The following is a 655-nucleotide window of genomic DNA, read 5'->3' on the forward strand; positions in this document are numbered from 1 at the left end:
TTTTTTTTTTTTTTTTTTTTTTTTTTTTTTTTTCTTCTTCTTTGACTTCTGAAACACATTAGTCTGGGCTATTCTGAAGGTTGCTGGGGCAAAAATCCAAAAAATCATCTATTATGTGTATGTCATGGTTTAAGGCCAGCCAGCAACTGAGAACCATGTGGCCCCTCGTTCACTCGAGTTGACAACTGTTGTCCAACTCTATTCTTTCTGGGGTGCCATGTTACCATAAGCCTTGCTTTTTAAGGCCTGAATAGTCTTCTGGGAATGGGGCACTGGGTATGTTTCCAGCGATCCTATAGTTGCTTCCACCATTGTGAGCACATGGCACTTGCCTTGGTGGGTTTGTGGGAGAGTGATATAATCAGTCTGCCAGGCCTCCCCATATTTATATTTCAGCCATTGTTCTCCATACTACAGAGGCTTTAAACTGCTTGGCTTGATAGCAGCACTTTTCATATTCCTGGAAACCTGTGCAATAGTGTCCATGGTCAAATCTACCCCTTGATTGTGAGTCCATCTATACGTTGCCTCCCCTCCTTGATGGCCTGAGGTGTCACAGGCCCAATGAACTGTAAATAATTCACCCTTATGTTGCGAGTCCAAATCCAGCCAAGCCACTTCTATCTTAGCAGCCTCATCTACCCGCTGGTTGGTT

This window comes from Buceros rhinoceros, unplaced genomic scaffold (assembly GCF_000710305.1).
Source record: "Buceros rhinoceros silvestris isolate BGI_N320 unplaced genomic scaffold, ASM71030v1 scaffold4045, whole genome shotgun sequence".
NCBI lineage: Eukaryota > Metazoa > Chordata > Aves > Bucerotiformes > Bucerotidae > Buceros > Buceros rhinoceros.